This window comes from Strix uralensis, chromosome 2, assembly GCF_047716275.1.
Source record: "Strix uralensis isolate ZFMK-TIS-50842 chromosome 2, bStrUra1, whole genome shotgun sequence".
NCBI lineage: Eukaryota > Metazoa > Chordata > Aves > Strigiformes > Strigidae > Strix > Strix uralensis.
The window spans coordinates 130,571,515-130,592,694 of NC_133973.1; the positions used below are offsets into that span (position 1 = coordinate 130,571,515).

Sequence of the window (21,180 nt, forward strand, 5' to 3'; positions counted from 1 at the left end):
CATTATTCACGCCTCTGATGTTGTCAACATTCAACAACCTTATGACATAGCCCAGGATCTCCCAAAATACAGTACGTGCATGCCCTTTGCTCAAAAATATATTCCCATCACAAACACGACCTCTCAGGGCTTTGCTGATACAGACATTACTGTGTTTTATATAATAACACATAAAAATTCAGATTGTCCTTTACTACTAATAATCCGTCAAGCAGCCTACTGAAATTTTGACCTCTTTGGGACTAATACTAGGAAGCAGAAAGTTACTTCCTTTAGTTTACATAAAGCAAGCAGTAGCCAGTCCTCCGTAGGCACTGATGCCAACATGACGTGTGCAGCCTGGGCAGTGCTGTCACTGCCCTGATAGGGACCTTCACAGTCACAGCTTCATGGTCATGGGGATGCAACTTGGCACGTCAGCACCATGTTTGTGACCATTTGTTTTTATTCCTTAGCAACAGAGCAGCTCTTGGGGTTGAGTTTTGGGTTGTGGGTTTTTTTTGTGTGTTGAATCTATATTTGGCACCCTGGGGAAATTCCTGAGCAGAAGATAGCAATTTTTAAGAGAGGATAAATGCTGGCACTCGAGCTTTGCTGACAGTAACACCACCCCCAGGCTTTCAGTTAGCATGAAGTGCTCAGACCTGGAGCTGGCAGGAGTCCTTGCATGGACCAGGCATCAAGAGTCACATCCATCACATTTTCTGCCTTTGCAAAACCTTACTCTGACATAAGAATAGGAAAAGATTTATTAGCTCATCAAGTCTCTAAGCCACTTTTATCATGTGCAAACCAGCATCTCCAAGGCTCCGAACCTCATCACTGTTCAGCAGCACTCATGGGTCCCACGATAGTTTTTGTCCTGCAGGAGCCAGGACCCCTCAGTAATAGCACTGTCTCAAAGAGAAAACAACAAACAAGAAGGAAAAAAAAAAACAAACCAAACAAAAAACAAACCCACAAAGAGACTTCAGTGTAATACAGTAATTCTGAACTAAGACACCGTTCTTACCATGAATCATGGAAATATCAATATCCCCCAGCTCTCTACAGCTCCCAAGCAAACATGCAAATTAAATCCTGCTTAATCTACATGAGAAAAACAAATAACACCTGATGTTTCCCAACTCTGTTAGCAATGTGGCCTTTATAAAAAAAAAAGATTTAATCATAGGAAGGATAGAGAAATCACATGGCTCGGCAGTTTCATTGGTTGTCATGGTAAATTAAAATCCCTGACTGACTTGTGTGTTTTAGAGGAAAGGAGACAACAAAAATGCCCTTTTTTTAATGACTAGAAAGGAATGTTTTCCTAATAATCACTCATGAACCCACTGCACACTATATATAAACAGCTGCTCCTTCCCAGGGAAAATGTTTGCTGTTTCTTACTGAGCAACTCCCAGGGATCCAAGCAATTCAGCCCCAGCAGACATTCAGGCACGGGTAATGAGAATCATGTGCTTTTAAATGTGGTGACTTCTTGCCTGCCAAAGGGAGTCGGAACTAGCTGGGGGGGGGGTCTCAGCTCCATGACAGCTCCTCCACCAGCTCCTGGGGAAGGCTGCTGGCACGGCACAGCCCGGGGAACCTGGCAGCGGCACAAGTCCCCTCCCCTGCTCCTACACTCAGCATCACCGCAGCATTTCTTGCCACGTGTCTAATAACGGGAGTTTCTTCATGCATTCTCAAAGCAAGCCAAGACCACAAGTATTTGCGTGAGTTTTAATCTGCCAGACAGGTAACAGTGGCAGAGACACCCCCACGTTTGCTCCATCACCGGCAATCCAAAGCACCTTTCCTCCACAAGCCTGCACGACCAGCACCACACACCTTTGTTTGAGTAGATTTTCTGAATATAGACAGGGGATTTGGCTGTAACTTCAGGAGCAGGTCCCCAGAGAGCCAGCTCCTTCCAGCTGTGCTGCCTTTTGGTTTTGGCTGCATGCCAGAAGTCTGGAAAATTGAGGATATCCACACAGCAGATTTACATCACTCATTTCACCACCAGGTCTTATTCGGTTGGTTTTGTCTCCAGCCCTTCCCCCCTCCTGCAAGTCTTTCTCTTCACTCCCAGGCTCTAATGCAAGACCTTTTGTCTAGAAGGAACAACAGGACCCTAAAGAATAATGTTTATTATATGATGTTGTAAGCAATGCTCCTCTGTGGGTTATGTTTTTTCTGCCACCCCCATCCACCATGGTTGCAGTGGGGCACCCAGAAGTTGCACAACCACACACATGTGGCTGGCTGGAAAGCAGGCCCTTCTCTATTGAAAGCCACAAGCTCCTTCCCTTATATTCCCGAAAAAGCAGCTGCGTACAAAACCACACCATTGCACTCCAATGCTGGCTGTGTATGTACACCGAGGGCCATATCTGACCAAAGTCACAGGCCTCAGCACGCATTTGAGCTGCAGAGCCTTCATCACAACCACAAACAGAGCCGTGCTCCTCCCCAAACTTCATCCACACAACTGAGCCACAGTCAGGGACACCCATGCAAATTAGGGAAAGGCAACAGGATATAACAACGGTAACTAGTTTGGATCCTTTATCTTTTGGATATGAGGCAGAAGCAAGGACATTCATCATCATCATCCCTGGCCTGCCCACTGGACTGTGGGCGAGACACCCACCTTCTCATTTACAGCCTGCACATACCAAAAGGAGGTCACTTTGTATCGAGCATGAGATAGATTTCCACAATAACTTTTGGCTCAAACACTGAATTGTATCACAAGCCTCACACGTTAACCCTTACCCACACCACAGAGCTGAAACGTTGAGGCTGCTGAAGTTCCTGGAAATGCAATCACAACCCAGGGGACAAGGGAACTCAGCACTTTCACCCAGGCAATAAGCCAAAAACACAGAAAACAAGAGTTTTCCACGCAGCACTCCAGCCAGAGTACTCCTCAGCACACCAGTCCCGCAGCATCCCTTCCCTGCAAGGGTTGCTGGCTCACACACCCAGTCCTCCAGCGGTTCAGGGTCTGGAGCATTTCTAGATTGCTATGGATGTGGGTGGATTCAGGGAGGGATGGGCAAGGAAGAAAGCACGGGCCAAAGGGGAATTAAAAGACAGGCTAAGAAAAAGGAAAATGGAAAGAAGACCAAAACCAAGCAAGAACAATTCTCTTAAGGTGTTACCTTAAGAGTGGGCTCACACTGTTGAACACCACACAGTTTTACTCCTCTAAGTTGAAGGCGTGTGACAGAGCAAATGTTTTTCATCCCAACTAGGAGACTTTCTCCCAAGGCTAATGCCAGCTGGTCACACACTCAGGTGTGATCTTGACACACAATCCTGAAAGAAAAGCGTTTCGGTCACAAAGACTGCATTACCAGCTTCTTAAATATATATATACTTTGACATTTTTCTTTAGGATAGAGTTTATCAAAGGAGATGGCATGAGCCAGACAGACTGTGCTTATGGGGTAAGCAACATCTCCCACATTTGTTCATTCCTTGCATTTCCCCAGTTTTACACAAAACTATTTGGACTGCAACCATTTGTTCTTTAACAAAATGGGCAGTGTACCCAAAAACACTACTTGTAATTCAAGACTCAACATAAGGCATTTTCACTTGGTAAAATACAGAATTCCCTCTTCATGTTTCAGTTTGCCATTTATTCCACCAAATGCCAGCACCGCCTTGCTGACCCCCATCAAGTATAAAGCAATCCACAAGCACCAGCTCCTATTGCACAGCAAATTGTCAGTAATTAAACAGGTTTCATGTCTAACAGAGCCCATCTACAGCAAAGAAAGGACTTCTGGAAGCTCTGTATTTATTTCTAGTCCATTCTATATGTATTCCTATACTCCCTGAGACTGAAATTCAATATCCTGGACAGTACGACAAATCAGAGAATAAACAGATGATTTTTTTGGTGCATGTTTGTCCTCTCAGCAGGGAAAAAAAAAGGTAAAGACCAAGACCAGAAGTCAGAATGTAAGACAACTTTTTGGCTCTGCTGACGACTGCTTGCAGGACAGGTCCTACATGGCACTTTAGATTTTATTCTTCCCTACGCAACAGTTGTGTTATTGCCCTGAAGTGGCACTGCAAGACCAAACCCACCCATCCTGCAAAGCTCTGTGCAAGGAACTTTCGCAGAAGCATTAAGACTTAACTTTGAAAGCATATTTACAAAGTCACTGGTTTTCTCTCTGAAAACAGAAGGTTTAAAACAACTTGCACAATTTTATTGCAGTGACCTTACTCCAGCAAGGACAAGCAAATTCCAGCTTCGAACCACCTTTTCAAACTACTCCGTTCTCCAATTTATTTAGTTTCTCTCCAAGGGAAGAGAAATCTTCACTGTTAATGTGTGCTGCTGCTCCCTTGCAGCATAAGCACCTCAGTGTCTCTGCAAGTGTCATCTGCAGAACAACTTAATTTGAGCCAACTTGAACAACTGGATACATGTACAATAAAAAGTAGAACAGAAGCTGCTGTGGTGGTAAAGAATCCAGGCAGGGTAACAAGGCTTGCCAAACTGGCTTCATCTGGACTGGGGTATCTGCTTAGCCTGCAGTACTCTGAATTGCTACAGGTAATAGTGAAAGGAAACATGTTATAGTTGTAAAAATCTAGGTTTAAAGGGGGTGGGGGGAAGTTCTTTAAAGAGACTGTGGGGCAATTTCAGGTCAGGATTATAAAAGGAAGAAATAAAAGTCATAGAGTGAAAAGACAGGGAAAACAAAGCACAGAAGGATACGGGATGAATCTGGGATAAGGATGTTGAGGCAGATGCTGCTGGAGCACCAAGGCATGAGCCCAGCCGGCAGCACTGCGGAGAGGAGCATCCGTGCCTGGCACAGCAAAACAAGGGTAGGAGAAACACAGCCCAGAGGGGATGATGGGAAGAACAAACTGGCAAAAAATGACCACTAACCCTGGAAGGACACCTGCCAGCTACCTACAGAGGCAAATTCAAAAGCCTTAGGTTTACCTCTGCCAAAAGTTAGAAAACACTCCGTTTTTAAAACAGCAAAGGAGATGTGTATGCTGGTGAGACTGTGCGTTGGATCTGGGAACCTGAATTCAAACACTGCGCATAAACCAGGTTCAAGTGCAAATCTCAGTGCCGGCCTGAACAACAGTCACTACAACCCCAGCTAACACATCTGTCTGTAATAAAACATGAATTTGTAAGTCACAAAAAGGCTTTTGGTTCACTGTCAAAAGCACAAAACCACCCAAGACAATAAGGGAAAATTAGGTATTAAGTGTCAAGTATCCCATTTGTGGTACAATACAAGGGGACAGGTTTGAGTATAATTTTGGCATAGAAATGTAGGTTGGCTTGAGGCAAAGACAAGTGCTCCACATCAAAAAAAGTCTTTGTAGCCTTTGGAGTGAAGAACTTCACCTCCAGTGGAAAAATCCAAGTTTTTACTGTGGGCTCGCTAATCTGCTGCTTTGGTTCACAACTCTATTTCTGCTGCTCTGCAGTAGCCTCACATACTGCCTGGCGTTACAGCTGGCAGCTCCAAGTTCTCCCTTAAATTAGTTTGAGTTTCTTTTCTTGGCAACTAATAGCCTCTCTTCCCACTCCCTCAAAACTGAGTAAGCACAGAGTGAGACTTTCCAGGTACAATACAAGAGTTGCAGATAACAAGGATCACACAGAAAGCACCAGGTTTACATTTCTTTGTACATTTATTACATTTAACCGGTCAGTGAAGAGAGTGCATGCTCTTTGGAGCCAGTGTGTGTCCTCTCATGTCTGCCCCAAAGCCAGCAAAATAAGGTCTGAGCATGGTCACAATCTCCTTCACCCTCAGTACAAATGCACTATTGGGACAGATCCAGAGCCTGGTTGGGATGAGCACATAGGGATTAGGAAGCCACGATTAAATATATAATATTGTATCAAGTTAAATTATTAATTCATCATGCCATTACAACAACCAACAATTTGAACATGCAACTAATTCAAACATCAGCTGGGTTATTTAAGAGCACAAGAGGAATGTTACAGACCCTATACGTGTGGCTTCTCTGCTTTGCTCACTTCTCAGGCCATTGTTCTCCCTTTTGTTCTTTGCTACTGGTTGGTATACCTCGGTGTGCATGTACACAAGGTTGTATGGGCTCCAACATAAATAAGAGTTGTGCTTTGAGAGAATATATTACAATTTTTTTGGTCTATCATGTTGAAAGAGGCCTGTGGCATTTTTTAAAAAGTTGGAGTTACAACTCAAAAGCTTCACTCAACATTTAACTATTGCATGGAGGGAGCGTCCAAGCACACTTTCTACCACATGCATGCCCACATCTACATTCTTTAAATTTTAAAGGGAGATCAAGTTGTGCATAAAACAGTATGTACATTTTTCCCCTTTCCTCATCATTAAGAGCACCTTCAAATTCTCCCCTAGCCACCACTGCCTTAGTGCGACCTCCATTCCCAGACTCCAGTAGAAATGCTTTCTATCCTAATTTAACATGCTGCAGGCAGCAATTGAAGTGGTAAAGCTGTGAACAGCAAGAAAATACTGTTTTTCCTTGTGATGCAGGTTGGAAGACTCCTGAAAGGCAAAAGCAGCTCTGAAGCTTCAGTAGCTAATACTTATTGAGGAAGATTTCCAGCTTAAAACAGGCATCATCCACCTCTTCTTAAACCCTCTCCTCCCTTTGCTCCAGAGCACAACCCTTTCCTCTTCAACCAGAGCCTCACCAACTAGTAGCTTTGCTATTCACACAGGTAACTCACGTGAAGAACTGGCTTAATCTCTGTTGGCAAGGGAGCTCTTTCCTGAAGAAGTACATCAGTGAAGTCTTCTTAAAAAAAGTCCCTTCAGAGACTTCCAACCCAGCAACCCCTCACATCTCAGTTGTTATGTTGTCCCTCTGGCCTTGACAGATCTCAGCTTGGATCACTGGCATCCCCATTAAAAATTCTGTTAAAGGACAATTTTCCCCAATTTTCTTGATTTGCACCTTCAGGGTTTCCTGTTCTTCCTTCCATGGCTCCCCAACTCCTTGTAATTTTCACATTTATTTTACAGCCTAGCCTACAGCCCACTAATCATCCTCAACACTGCAGCAGCTGTGTCAGCCATGCTCTCCCTCATGCATGGTCAGATCTCCCTGCAAACACCCACCAACCTTTCTCCTCCACAAAAATACTGCTGTTACCTGGCCTTTCCCTGCCTGTTTCTAACTGTGACCTGTTGTCACCCACCACAAACTGCTGGGTCTGCCAAGTGGAAACTGCGTTTTATATTTGCACAGTTATTCGGGATGCAGTGATGGGCCATGGGATGCTGCAGCAACACACAGCAGCAAGAAGCAGAAGGGATCCTGCTTGGTGGTCCACCCTTAATTTAAAGCAGCAAGTAATTCCTAAAATAGAAATGCCATGCTGTTACTCCCATGTCACTCGTTTTCCTCAGGTCTGATCCAGAGAGAATTGCAATCCCTCCTGGCTCCATCAGGCTGAGACACTGATAGTGAGTTGAAAGCACATGGCTCAGGGTTCTTGCAAATAGCAGAAGAGCAGGGAATTATGAGGAAGGATTTGAAGCGTCACAAGATGTGGTTTTGATATTTACAGGGATTTCTATGACTTCAGAGGGAGCCCTTCCTACACAAAAGCAGAAGTGTGATGGAGAGTATCTTTACTTTCCCAGAAACGACCAAAACAGCCATCGTAAGCTTGTCCTTTACAAGAGGACAAACAACCCCAATCACAGAGGCACACCGGGACCCACTTCAGGATTAGAATAAAATGACAGATGTTCCTTTTTAAAAACAGAAGTTGGAGAGTAAAATGTCAGAGCCTTGGACAAAGCCCTCAAATGCCAAACAAGCTTCACAAAATAACCTGTACATTGGTCCTTCAGCTCCCGAGAATAGCTCACACTCCCAGCAACACGCATGTCTTGCACATGAGAAATCCAGCTGGTTTCAGTGTACAACTTTTTCCAATGTATCCGTATGTATCACAACACATATTAAGATTCAATTGATACATCCTCCCTTTAAAAGGGGCACACAAGTTACAAGCCCGTCCTAAGGAGACAGATGCTGATTACAGAAAGGTGTTCTCCATAACAATTCTCTTCCTAAATCATACCAATTGCCTTGTCCATTTAAATGATGCATTTGCTATATCGGAACAACAAAAGACCCTTATTATTAGCAATGTCTGAACCACTAGCCATCAAAGTTGTTTGCATAATGGACATGTTATTTTTTTTCTGCATAGTACTGCTTGAATCCCAGTAACACCTTCCCAGACAAAGTGCCATTAACATGCAAATGAAAAGTTCACACTCCTCCTTCCTGCGGTCCTACTCGAGATGGTACACAATGTAAGTCATAAGTGAAGGTAATGAAAGGATCAAAACAAGACAGGTTGGTTACACGTCACAGTAATGCTTGCAAATCAGTCTCTCCTCTAATTATCACAGTATTTCCAGGAGGAATTGATTACAGCAATATGGATGAATGGGATCCTAAAACTGAAAACGTACTGGATTAAACATTAATGCATTGACTGTTATCAGTATATATATATTTAATGGAGGGTGGGGCCTAGCAAAATAACAGTATTGATGGGGTTTTAAATATCTAGAAAGACCAGAATCCTGGACACAGAGGCTTTAAAATAGTCCCAGCAACACAACATATCAAAAATATAAATTCATCCACCAGGCTATAATTATACTTTGTGTTTTATTGTAAAGATTGGTGTAAGCATATAGCCAGGCAGGAAGCCAAGCCTCAAACTGTGCTCTGTTGACTGCTGAGGTCTCCATTAGCCCAGGGTGCTCCAAACAGAAATATTGGTTTGCCCAGACCAAGCCTAAAGATGATGCAATGCAACCTCTTCTCCATGCCAGGCAAGCTTTGAACAGGCATTGCCAAACAAGCATCTGAATTAAACAAGTTCCCCTCTCCTTAAAGCATTATACACACATTACCCTATTTTTCTGAGGAAAACAAGCTTTCGCAATTATCTAGCCTGGCCAACAGGCTCAAAAGTTACTGAAGGAAAGACTGCTTCAGCAAAAGTACACAGACAATAAAGCTGCTACAATTTTTGTGACTAACAGGCAGTTGGGATGAGCCCCAGATCAGCAGCCGCACTGTAACTGTGGGGCTGACCTCTGCCCTTGCCATTTTTTGTTTGGCTGCAGCTGGCTGGTTGCTCAGGACACTAATGCCTGTCAACCAAGAGCTCACATAGCAGCCATGCATTTATTCTCCAGATGTTTGTCACAGCTTCCAGTTGTAGCTACTCATCTGTGTTACCCAGTTTCTAGACCTCTCTGTCTTGTTTTTTAGTGGTTCTGAGCTCTTGAAGCTTCAGCACTCAGCCACCAGAGTTGGAAGTGCTCAAAACCACTCCAAAATACATGATCTTGCATAGGACACAAAAGCCAATGAACCTCTTGTTCATAAATGACTTGACAACTTGAGCCCTGTGTCTGGTCTCTTAAAGCGCTAAACTGGTCTGGCAGATTACACGGTTGCATTGTTTTGTCTTACCTACCCTTGAGGAGCTACCCAAAATGTCCAAGTTACTCATATACAAGGTCTGGCCTCCCTACCAAACTTTAAGACAAACATCTCTGAGCATTTCTGAATCTGCCATCTCTCTCCAGTGATGGTATCTGGGACTTACAGTAACAACATTCAACTTTAGACAACCCAACTTAGGTGCCTACAATTCCGGGAAGAAGCCAAGGCTCCATCATTCAGTGAACAAACCCAAGTGAACACAAATTCTTAGCCAAGGTATCTTTGCAAAAGTATTTACACTTTCTGAAAGGTCTTAGTTAATGGGACTCCAGTTTGAGAGTAAGTTATCCGGGTTATACGTTCAAGTCTTTTGAATGTACAGAGCAAACTCCAAGTGACTGTATGCCTTTTGCCTCCATAAGAGGAGGAAATTACACAGACAGCCATACCAGCCTGAGAAACCACTGAAATCACACTGTTGTACCACAGTATTTGAACGAAGACATCCAGAAATGTACACGTTCTGCAAGAAAGAAACCCCTGAGAGTTAACAGGGCTCTTTCTGCTTGACTGGAATTGAGCCAATATTGCAGCACCATGGGACTGCAACAAAAATGCCATGTTCCACATGAGAGTCTCCTGATCCCTAGGAATCGCTGATCACATCAAAGCTAAAACCACAATTCAGGTAGTGTCATTTTGTCTTCCTATTTCCCTGACTGTGTCAACTCCACCACTTGCAGTATTACTTCTCTTTTTTGCTATCCTCTCATACACGGCTGCCAGCTGCATTGCAACATCCATCACGCAGCACCTCACTGATAGCTGGTGGCTGCTAAGGCAATATTTACACTACGGTTTGCATTACAGACTATAAAATTCTTTGGAGCTCTTCCAAAGGAAAAGCCCCATGTAAATTGAAGTTATTATTGTCATCTAGAGGCTGAGTCCAGTTAAGAATTTGCTACCGCTCACTGTGGAGACTGCGGATGTTTGAGACACTGATCAATGTGAACAGAGGGGCTGAGTAATAAACTTCATTAACATTGCCCGTAACACTTTTCTTCAGTGGCATACAATAAATCACTGATGAATATTCAAGGCATCCCTCCGAGGTTATCTCAATTTTACAGATGGAGGCAACCAAGAGACAGAAAGTTTAGAAGTGACTTGCCTATAAACACAAAACGAATGCAGAACTCAATTGTCTTGCCTTCAAAGTACAAAATACTTCCTTCTAGAGGAAACTGAGAATTATATAGATTGATTTGCAGTGAAAGTAAGGCGACTGTCATTCTCCAAAATCACTAATGGCTATTTCCCCCTCAAGTTACAGCACTGGTTACCCACATTACAGTAACACCTACAGACTGCAGACAACTGCGGATTCGCACTGTACAAAGTAGGGACTAACAGATAAAGCCTATACCAAAGACCTTATCATGGCTAATAAAATCCAATCTATACATAAAATACAGGAACAGTCAAAAAGAGACTAATGACTCAAAAACTGCATCAGAGGAAGAACCAGGAATGGACCAGTCCTCCAGCGCATCAGCCACAGACATAACTAAATTCATTAACTAAGCATCACCCAACATTGCCCAGGAGATATTTTTAAAGCCTTCTTCTGTGTCTCCAAGAACTGATGTCATCAAGCAAAATGAGGAATATTGTGAAAAATGTGTTAACACGATGAAAGAATTTTTATGTAGTTTCACACATTTTCCAACAAGGAGTTTGACATTTAAGCAGGATGGCCTGGTTACTAACGGCTACTCTACGAATTGATGCAACAGGATCACTGCTGCAAGGACTGACAGCTGCAGTAAACAAACAATAATTCACACCAGGTTCTTTCTCCCTGTGGCAACAGCTTTTGTAAAACTGCAGGACTTAATGAGACACCCTATTTAATATTTATTTCACAATCAGCCTCCTTTAACAGAATTAGCCTCAGCCTACAATGAATGTTTTCCTTAGTTGTTTCATTGTGCAAATCAATACTCAATTTATTTTGAATTTCTTCAGTTCTGAATTTCTAACTAGGAGGGATTTGTTTTAAATATGCTTTTGTTTTTATTATTAAACACTAGCTAACCACCCACATGGCTGCAAAGGGAACCCGCCTGGGGACACTGTCCCCAAAAAAATTAACCTAGCAAACAAGATTAATTTTAAGATTGGCTTTAACCAAGTAGTTTCCCAATCCAGAAGCACAACAGATTAAAGACAACACTGATATAAATGTGACGGCCATTGACAAGAGACTGAAGGTTTACAATGAGTAAGGTGAAGTTACTAATGATGGAAGCACAAATGTCTCTGGCCAGCAGCTTGAGAAGGAGCTTTAAAAATTCCCCGTAATACCTTCACATCTGCAGTAGAAAGTTGAGGAATGGTCCATAATAGCCGTGTATAATGGCACAGAAGAGGGAAATCTCAAGCATCTCCAGCACAGGGATGTCCAACATGACCCAGCAGACAGTTCTCACAGGCCACTTTGAGAAGACACTTTTGTCATTGATTCCCAGTGACATAAAGGGACCAACTACCTGCACAGCTAAGTGCAAGTGCACCAAGACACAGTTTTCCTACAGAACTGGGACAGAACTTCTACTTTAAAAAAAAAGGGAAAAAAGTATTTCCTAGTAGAGGGAAACACTACATTAACAAAAGTAGTTTTCAAGATTTACAAACATAATGGAAATACTGAGAAGTACCTCAGGATCACAATATGGATATATTTGTTTTCCAGTTTTGGGGGAGGCAAAAGAGACTTCAGAATTTGGGGTTAGCGACTGTTAAAAAGACACAGTTCGTTTCTGCATCAAACATACACTACATCCCTGCAAAAGGTGACCAGGGCATGCCAATGGCCAACAGCAGGTCACAACACAAGAGGAGACCTCATTCCTACAGATACCATAAACCAGTTTTCAGCTGAGTCGCACACTCACGCCTCCCTCTCCTAAATAGGTCGAGCAGAAATCCGTTAGCTCAGATTTAAGAGCTTGACTTTAGACTTCCCGTTTGCTTGCTGAAATTAAAGAGTTAACAGAAACCTGGGTTTATTTGGGTGTTTTCTACACACACACACATCCATCTATCCATCCCAGCAAAACGCTTCTACCATATTTTAGAAATGTGAATACTGCTGGCTTGAAGAAAATGGGCACAGTTCCCTTTTTAGAAGGAACAAACTGTTCAGAACAAGGACAAATGCAATAAAGAAATCAGGCACTGACTTTGCTTCTGCTGTTTCAAGCTTCTGGTACATGCAGCTCAGTTGGATACAGTATTTGCATGATTTTTTTTTTTTTTTTAATAGACCCAACATTGTTCAAGAATCCCCCCATAACTACTTAATGCTCTCAAGAGCAAATATTTACAGTGGGGATTTTCATATTATCAGATACATGAGAAATTAGAGGGTGCCATTATCTTCTGTTGGCTACAGACAGGAGACAGCTATTCCCCACAAGGCTGGAGTAATTGTGATGGTGCAGATATTCACTTCACTTGGGTGTATTTTCAATAGAAAATGTGGAATTAGCTGCAAACTGTGTTAAAATGACCCCTTTAGAGCAAAAGCACTGTTCCGTAGTTATGCCACAGAAACTGTGATTACAAAGAGGAGCAGAGCCCAAACCCATCATCTCACAGGTTGAACTTGCAGCTGTATCTCCAGTTAACCAGGACATGGAGCCTGATGCTGGAACCAGCCATCGTAGGGTCCTCAGCAGTCAGTATGTCCTCAGAGACATACGGAAATCCCAAACCTGCCCTTATGCTCTTGTGAAAGCTACAGATTACTCCAGTCTTTGCTGAGGTTTTAATTAAACTCATTACCACAGGTTTATCTGAGTTAATACCTTTTCTCCACAGGACACGCTGCACCATGAACTTCAGGGGAGATGCAAGAATAAAAAGGCGATGTTATTTCTCTTAATCTTTTTCCCGATACACAAAAATGAACAGATACCCCCACAGCAATTTCAGGCTACCTGATTCTCACCTCCAAAAATTACTCATCTCAGGATGGAATAACCTGATGTCTCCAGAGGACTAACAGGGATACCAAATCAGTCAGGAAAGCTTTTTTCAACCCTACATTTATTTTTCAGATATTTGACTTACTAACTATAAAGCAAGAACAAAAAAAAAAGGATTTTTTTTTTCCAGGTGACAGTCATCTCCTCTCTCAGTTAATCAAGTTCAGTAGCCTTTATAATAAAGCTTGAATCTCCTGTGTTGGAGAAGATGGCATTTAAAATTCCCTTGTGCCATCAGAAAGCAACAGGTAAACAAGACCACACAACAGCCCTTAGGGGATTTCTTGAGGTCACTAACAAGAATTCAAGTTATCTAAGAAATAAATTTATATACAAGTTTGTCTTACTATGTTTTTTAAGAAAGGATGTTATTTTAAGTAAATACTCCCATGCTGCAGCCATAACTGTCATGAAAACACCATGCGTTAGACCCTGGAAGCATAAGAGATGGCACTATGGAGAACTTCACTAATTAGACATGAAGCTGGCTTTCTTAAAAAACTTGTTAGATAAAAAGCCTTGACTGATCTATTTTCCATTACTCTGAGTTCAGGCAATGAAATTTAAATCACAGAGAAGTGCTAATGATTATTTTTCAAGTCATCTTTTCATTACTGAAAGCATTCTTTGCACCACAGCAAACCTAAAATCTCTTTTCTAATCCTGACAATCCCTTTCACCTGTTCTTTGATCAACTGTAAATCTGCACGTTGGTGTTCACCTCTCAACTCAAGGTGTTGATCTACATCCTGAACATGGATCTGGGATTTTTCTGAAGCATAGATTTTTCTGGATCTCCCATCACTTTTGTATCTATGGATGAATGGGTATTTGGAGCGAAAGAGTGACAAAAGACAGGAGGGCTTGACAAGTTCCTGTGCCTTAAATTTCATCCACCACAGGGCTGAGTATAGGTTGCCTGATCTACTAATCAGACACACGTTCTTCTTTCTACCCAACATCTTTAATAACCTGCTCCCTATTGGCATCACGTCTTCTTCAGATGAGTCTCCATTTATGCCCATTCACAGCATTCCCCAGATTCATTCGTAGTTGGGGAGTAACCAAGCTCCCAAAGGTTATTGCTGAACATCACCAGATAGAAGAAAAGCAGAGGGCTTCGAAGGGGAGGTGGGGTGGCTGCACTGGAGCAAGGAGAGGCTTAGGCAGATGAAAAACAAGCACAGAGAGAGCAGTTGGAAACAAGCATGTCCTCCCTCGAGCTGGTACGGTCTCAGCAGTGACACCCCAAGTGAAACATCCCATATGACCCCATACAGCTTTATCAGAGGGCAACAGAGCTGGTGAAAGGGCTGGAAGGCATGTCCTGTGAGGAGTGGGTAAGGACTTTTGGGTTTGTCTAGTTTGGAGAAAAGGAAGCTGAGGGGTGACCTCACTGCACCCTACAGCTTCCTGAGGAGGGGAAGTGGAGAGGGAGGTGCTGATCTCTTCTCCCTGGTATCCAGTGATAGGACACATGGGAATGGTTCAAAGTTGCACCAGGGGAGGTTTAGACTGGAGATTAGGAAGCATTTCTTTACCAAGAGGGTGGTCAAACACTGGAACAGGCTTCCTAGAGAGGTGGTTGATGCCCCAAGCCTGTCAGTGTTTAAGAGGCATTTGGACAATGCCCTTAATAACATGCTTTAACTTTTGGTCAGCCCTGAATTAGTCAAGCAGTTGGACTAGATGATCCTTGTAGGTCCCTTTCAGCTGAAAATATTCTATTCTAACCACTTGACTACTGCGGAGAGGGATCCCACACTTCCACAGCCAGGTAAGGGAGTGATCCCTCCTGCCGAAGAAATAAAAGCTCCTTTTTTTTGGATGCAAAGGTCTTGGTCCAAAACACTCTGGAAAGCATATGCCACTGATTGCTACTGTGGGATGTGAGAGTCTCATATGCAGTTGGATTCATTTTCTTCACTGTTCCAAACAAACTGGCATCAAGGCTCAGCACCAGCCTACAGGATGGTAGCTCAGTGGCGATTCCCTTTTGCCAATAATGGGCTGGATTTATATCAAGAAATACTCCTACTTTAAATGCACACGGGCTGCCCTTTGAGTAACTGACTTTTTGCTTAATCAGAAAAGCAGAATTTAGTTTTCTGTAACTTCATTACAGAGAAGCAGCAGCACCATGCAGCATTGGGTTGGGCTGCCAGGGCCCTGCATTAAGTTTCTCTCTCTGTGAAGAGCATCTTCAGCAGGACAGAGTTACCCAAGCACTGCTTGACTTTTGTACACTTTGGCATCTCTAACACCATTTTTTTTCCCTACCCTTTTAAATTCACCCTGCAGGATATAGTCTTCTGAGAAACCATGTGCAAACTCATCTTTTGTCATACCAGCACAGCCTTTCCTCCCCTTCCTCTTCTCTCTCTTCCCTTTCCCATTACTCTTTTCAAGGTCTAAAAGAAAACACTATTCAAATATTTAAAGGTTACAGTTAACTTCTGGTTCAGCAGTACATAAAAGAAAGTATTTCTGCTAAAAGGAAAGCAAATAAACAGGGTATCCTGTGATCTTTAAAAGGACAGTAGCAGATTTCCATGAGGCACTCTCTATATCAAGCAAAGCAAGACCTTACAGAAGGTTTTCTCCTCTGTACAAGTATTCCTTAATTATCTTGGGAAACTAATAGCTAGGTTAGTTTAAACAGGTGGCTTAAATTTTGCCTTAAGTATATAAGGGAAAAGTGCACCTCTGCATACAGAAGTGCAGTGTAGCAAGAGCATTAACTCAGGAGAGGCAAGATGACAACTAACAATTCAGTCTCAAGCTGTTTGCAACCTAAATATCTACCGCCAGCTCAATGCAACAAAACTCTCTAATGATTTTTATCTACGCAAGGTGAAATCAAATGACATTATAACACAAATCTCATTAAGTCCTTATTCAGGGGCAATGTTTAATAGCACGGATTAGTTATGAAGCTGCTATAGCAACAATGGACTTTAACATGGTCTTGACTCCGTTTAAATACTCACAATGATTTTAAGGGACAAGTTCATCCCTGTTCTGCCCTAATTAATTCAACATACTAGCACCTAAGGAATATTTGACTCACATACACACTTTAAACTCACGATTTAAGCACAGGCTGACCAAGAGGCACCAGGATTATGAGACAAACATGACAGATCAGTTGTTTCACGTTGTAAGAGAGCCATTAAAAATAAAATGACGATTTAGTTAGCTATTGACAGAATCACTGGGGGGCAGGAAGCTAAATAACTTGCTGCAGAATGAAATTATGGGAACTGGAGAGTCAATCAAAACATTGCCTTAGGTCATCTCATCACCTCCAGCCAAAGCAGGGCTGTTGCTGAGCATCTCTGCCCCAAAGGTCGATGTTTTTGGTGACAGAAACCCATCTGTAATACAGAAGATGATTTCATTGTCTCCTAAATCTCCTGCTGTGCAGTCTCTCAAGCATCCATGTGAGCTTCCCGGTTTAAACAGCTGGTTTAAACAGCCTCATCACTGCAAGGTATGCCCACCCTGTGAGCCACAGTATTGCAATGAATCCCTCGAACTTTTGCATTGCCTGGGTGGTTATTTGGCAATACCCACAAACTAGCTCCTAGCACATTCCCCACTCCTCTTTCTGTACTTGCCAAGAGCAAGGCTTGCACTCAAACTGTTGGTCCTGCCCTAAAAAAAAGGCAATATGCCTTAGAATTAGAAAAGGAATTTATCTAATTCTCAGCTATTATAATTTCTTATTTGGCTATATTTTATGTAAAAATATGAAAATGCCAACAACCCTATACCCCCTCCACAAAAAACAAACCCAAGTGCAGAAACATCTGCCTGGGACACACCACAAAATTTAGAGCAAGCACCTCAATTTGCAGGTTGATGGATGCCAGCTTGGCTGTCACAGCAAGGACTGAACAAAGGCAGCTCCAGAGATAAAACCAGAAGCTCTGCCGCTTGACTTAGAGAGCCCCAGTGCTCCAGCTCAGGCTGCGAGCAACATCTACCACCTGCAGCTGGGCCTGAGAAGAAGAGGAGCATGAAGCCTAGATCTGGGGAAGGCAACAAATGGAGTTTCAGTTTGCTTGCAGACACCTTTCTCCCACTCCTCAATTCCCACCTTCCCCCCCCCCCGCCTGTTTGGGAAGCGACTACTCAGTTCCCCATAAGACCCTTCTTCATCCATCCACCTCTCCCTTCAGAAACTCCAGGTGCCTCACCAGACCCCAACTAGGGAAGAAAAAAAATTTAAAAAAATCACTGTCCTCTCATAGCTCAGCTCTGGGGCAGAGATGAAAGTGAAGTTTAAGAGACAGCAAGTCTGCCCAGCTTTGCTCTTCCCAGTTCCTCTCATCTCACCAATCTCTGAGTCCCCCTACACCTGAGGTTGGGAGACAGGACAGCATGAACCTCTTCCTGCAATAGTTCTGGGATAGGCAATTTAATACAGCACAGGGTGTGTAAGTGATGCTAACAAAGCCAATTTGCAAAGATGTGATTTTTGGCTTTACTAACCAGCCAGTCAACAGCATCAAACTCGATTTGATTAAGCATGGGACTAAAATACAAGAAAACTGTACAGAGTATGACCACAAGACCATCTAGCCCTGAATCCCCTTTCAGAAACTGAGCACTAGGAAGAAATTGGGGGAAAAAGTAAAAGACCAGAGGAAATATTTAGTGTTGCCTTCCTGGGATAGCCTCCCTGCTTCCAGCAATTGGCATCTCAGGGACTTCTTGAATCACAGTAAATGCATACATTGCATCTAGGTCTTTGTAAGATCAGGACTCAAATTACTCAAGAGGAAGGGTGCCTTAGCTGATCTGTGTTTTTTCACAGCAATCACTCATCAACTGAGTGATTTGCAGCTTTTGGTCCATTTTTATGTGTCTATATTTCTGTTCCTACAAGGCAAAATTTCATCTTATTAATAGTGTGGATTTCTGAGCTACATTTTTAATCCATCTCTTACTGTAGTATAACACAGCTTGAAAATGCCAGCATGCAAGACATTGTCACAAGTCTCTCTAAATTCAAGAAATCTAATAATTTGGAAAAATACCACCAACAAGCATCAATAACAATATATATATATTTGTAAGGATGAAAGCAGAATCAAAAAGCGGGACAGCACAAAAATTGCATCACATAAATACAGAATCCATGACCGTGGATTTCTTGCTTGTTCTCCCCAACTTGTGTATCAATATTTCCCAGAACAATTTGAAAGTGTAGCCTGGGAATTATCACTTCATTTCCAGTGTGTTCTCTCCATAGCTAACAAAATCACTGCTATAAAACTTCTCCTTTTACAGCCAAGATGGGAAACCCTCTATTAGATTACCCGTTCCCTCCCTTGTAAAATAAAGAGGAAAATGTCATTCCAGGAAATAAAAATGTTAAAAAAAGACCAACCAAACAAAGGCAACTCCTGCACACACTGTTATTCTTCCCCTTTAAGTCAGTAACAAAGAGGAAGGAAGGAAAAAACACAGATAAAATAAAAGCAAGGAGGAGGTGTGGATGCAGCATGTTTATCCCACTTGAAGAGGGGAGGCTGTAAAAAGCCGTGCATTGCATACAGACACCCCAACCACCGCCTTGGTGTTTACAAACACTTTGATCAAACCAAACAGGGAGTTTCATTGTCCCCACTGCACTCATGTCACCCGTCCCCCAGCGCTGCAATTCCAGGGAGACTCTGCCAGAGGACACACAGTGCCAGTTACACAAGAGAAGCGCAGAAGCAAATATGCAGCAGAGGGAAAGGGAAAAAAAAAAAATCTCCGTTCAGCTGCACGCTCTCTTCCTGCTCTCAGAGCAGCCTCCAAGTCGGGCTTTGGAGCGGATTAACTTTAAAGGGCATGGAAAGATGCTGTCAGATTTGAGGTGAGCGGGACCCCTCTGCATTCATGCATTTCACTGCCACCAGCACAAAATTAGATGTGTAGGGTCCACGAGCAGTTGCAGCGATAATGTAGCTACAGAAGGGGATAAAGCCTTCTTATGTGATGCACTAAGGAAAAAAAGAAAAATAGTATCTTGCACTAATATCATAGCACTGTTCAAGTAAAGACCTGAACTGCACCTCGCAAACAGCACGGAACAGGGAAACAAATGAAAACGCCGCATTAAAATAAAGCTCTGCTGGACCACAAAGTTTTTACAAAGTTTAAAATAGACACACTTCTTGTATTTATGACAAAAAGAAAAAAGACCAAAGTGATAGCTTGGAAGTTGAAATAAGCCATCGGGCTGTCCAACCGACAATTTTTAAGATGCATAGCCATGATAAGACTTGGAAAAGAAACCTGGACCAACTGCACGCAGCTGGAATTCAGAGTCAGCTTGACTTAAATTCCCATTTCCCTGAAAGAGGGGAGGAACGAGGATGTCAAAACACAGAAGCTGCACGACACCAGCAGCCTAACACCGATCCTAAAAGAGACCTCGTTTATTCAACTTTATAATTGTTTTTTTTCCCCCAGAAACCCCGGGTCTCAGAGGCGCTCAGCAGCACTTAACGACAGCAAATTAAAATCCATCTTATTTTCCGCTCTTATATAGTGCGGAAGACAAACGGGACAGGGCTCTCCCTCGGTGTCCGCCGGTGAGGATCGCGCTATTTCGAGGTGCCCGGAGCATGCCCGAGTTGCGGGAGTTGCCCAGTGGCTGCGGGACGCGCAGCGCGCCCGCGGCAGGGACGTACCCGCCCGCCGGACCCGAAGGTCTTCGCAGTATTTCTCCGATTTAGGGGTTTATTGGGGGTTTTTTTCCCCCCCTTTTTCAGCAATGCCAGGGAAAGGCGGGGCAACCCCGCTCGGCAGCGTTTCTCCCCGCTGGGGAATGCACAGTGCGGGGAAGCGCATCGGGAGATGGGGGGGTGGGATAGGGGCGGTAGGTGAGAGGAAAAACACAAAAAAAAAAGAAGAGGATCGCAGAACTCACCTGGTTTGGGATTTTTCCTCCCTCTCCACGACCATAAAACAAGGCGGGAGCCAGGAGCCGGTCAGCGGCGATGGGAAAAGGCTGGCAGCCCCGGGCCACCCCACGATGGGGATAGCGGGGCTGGGTGCGGTGCAGCCCCCACACCCCCAGGGGTAGGTGTTGGGCCGCCCCCAGCGCGGTGCAGCCCCCCGGGGATGGGTGCAAGGCAGCCTGCTCCCCCGGGGATGGGGGCTGGCCACCCACCCGGCGCAGGGCAGCTCCCCAGGACGGGTGCAGCGGGGCTGGGCGCAAAGCAGCCCCGCTCGGAGATGGGTGCTGAGCCCTCCCCCTCCCCGCGCAGCGTACCCCCCCCCCCCCCCCCGGGAATGGGTGCTGAGCCACCCTCGGGCCAGGACAGGCCCCCCCGGGATAGGTGCTGCGGGGCTCGGTGCGAGGCAACCCTCCTCGGGGAGGGGTGCAGGGCCACCCCCGGTGCAGGGCAGCCCCCCAGGCTGCTCCAGGAGCAGGGCCGCCCCAGACCGGTGCTAGGGGGCCGGAGCGCTGCGAGAGCAGGAGCGGGGCCCCCCCGCCGTGGCCGGCAGCGGCAGCGGGAGGCGGCACCGGCAGAGCACAATGAACGGCGGCGCGCCCCCGCGGCCGCCCGCTGGGCAATGACATCACCCCTCTCGCCTGCCGGGGCGGGGCGAGCGGCTGCGCCGCCGCCTCCCC

The 21,180-nt window shown here is 44.2% G+C and overlaps 1 protein-coding gene across 3 annotated transcripts in view; it reads right to left on the reverse strand.

Moving 5' to 3' along the window:
* RAB30 (RAB30, member RAS oncogene family) overlaps positions 1–20,794 on the reverse strand; it is a 59,046-nt gene extending 38,252 nt beyond the window's left edge. For all 3 annotated transcript variants that reach the window (XR_012627734.1, XM_074860322.1, XM_074860320.1), the window contains exon 1: positions 20,473–20,794. The gene's annotated coding sequence lies outside the window, so the exon portion shown is untranslated. The remainder of the gene's footprint in view (positions 1–20,472) is intronic.
* Positions 20,795–21,180: the final 386 nt, after the last annotated feature.